This window comes from Penaeus monodon, chromosome 8, assembly GCF_015228065.2.
Source record: "Penaeus monodon isolate SGIC_2016 chromosome 8, NSTDA_Pmon_1, whole genome shotgun sequence".
NCBI classification, from domain to species: Eukaryota; Metazoa; Arthropoda; class Malacostraca; order Decapoda; family Penaeidae; genus Penaeus; species Penaeus monodon.
In genome coordinates, this window is record NC_051393.1 from 32918771 (window position 1) to 32920653 (window position 1883).

Below are 1883 nucleotides of genomic sequence, written 5' to 3' on the forward strand. Positions count from 1 at the left end.
TATATATATATATATATATATATATATATATATATATATATATATATATATATATACATATATATATATATATATATATATATATATATATATATATATATATATATATATATGTATATGTATATATATATATATATATATATATATATATATATATATATATATAATGACAGCGAAGATGAACCACCGCCACTGCTAGACGAAGTTATAAAAGCCATAAAAGAATTAAAGAATAACAAGAGCCCAGGAATAGATGAAATAACAGCAGAACTAATCAAGAATGCTGGCGAAAGTGTTGAATACTTCTTCTACAAACTTTGTACAAAAATATGGAATAAAGAAGATGGCCAGAAGACTGGGTAAAATCAGTCTTTACTCCCATACCTAAAAAAGGTGACGCACTCCAATGCAATAATAACAGGACAATTGCATTAATAAGTCACAGCAGCAAAATTTTGTTGAAAATTATTGCTGAAAGAATGAAGTTGAAGTTGAGAAGAAACTGCAGACAAACAAGCAGGTTTTCGCCCTGGAAAAGGTACCAGAGACCAGATTCTAAATCTAAAATTGATCATAGAGAAAAACAGAGAACATCTGAACGACCTGTACCTGTGTTTCATTGATTGTTTGACGGCTTTTGATGCTGTTGATCACGATGTCCTCTGGAATAACTTGAACGATATGAGGTTTCCAAAACACATCATCCAACTAGTAAGAGCCATGTATGACCAACAATAAGCAACTGTGGGAACCACTTGTGGGTTAACAGAGTGGTTCGAGGTCAAACAGGGAGTGCGACAGGGTTGCATTCTGTCTCCGCACCTCTTTGACATGTATTCTGAAACAAGTGTGAGAGGTGCTCTAGAGAATTTTGAAGGAGCTGTAGATGTCGGAGGATACAAAATATCAAATCTGGGGTGCGCCGTTGATATAGTTTTGGTTGCCAGCAGTGTCATTGAACTACAACAACTACTGGATAGAGTTGGAGAAGCAAGCGAAGAGGTTGGCTTGTTTCTTAATGCCAAGAAAACTGAGATTGTGAAGATTCAGAGATGACCGGCGATGAACAGTGATGAGCATGTTGCAATCAATGGAGTGATTGTGGAAAGTGTGAAAGAGTTCACTTATCTTGGAGCTGTTTTGACTGATACATATGATGGTTCACCGGAGATGAAGAGAGGAATTGCCATTGCCAAGAGCGCCACAATTGCTCTTAATAACATCTGGAAAGACCGAAGCATTACCTTGCGGACAAAGCTGCGGTTATTGAACTCATTAGTTTTCCCAATTGCATCATATGGTTTTGAATGTTGGGCGCTGAAGTAAATAGACAAGAAAAAGATCAATAGTTTTGAAATGTGGTGTTACAGATGAGTACTACGTATTAGCTGGACAGAGAAGAAAACGAATGATGAAGTGCTGAGAAAAATAAATTGTAAAGACCGGCTGTTGGACATCTTGAACAGGAGGAAATTAAAGTTTATTGGTCATGTGATGAGAACATCAAAGATATTTGCGGGCTGTCAATGGTACAAATGGAAAGAAAAGCGTAAGATCGAGTTGAGTGGTGAAGGATGGTGGAGAGGTCCACGGCTGCTCAAATATGAGCATACCGTTATTGCTGATGATATATCGACGGCTACCTTCAGTCGATGTCGACTATGGTATTATTGTTTCTACCCACTCCCGAATAGGTAGAGTTAATGCCTGGCCAAAAGAATGCGAGGAGCAAGCTGTTGCCCATGCAACTCCCTCTTTCCACACGCCTAATGGATCCAAAGGAACGGCAAAGACCGATACGGTTTGGCACCAGCGGTGTCGCAGGAGTTGCCAGGACGAGGTCGCAAACGACAACGAACTGCCTTCGGAACTCCAGCTCCCGA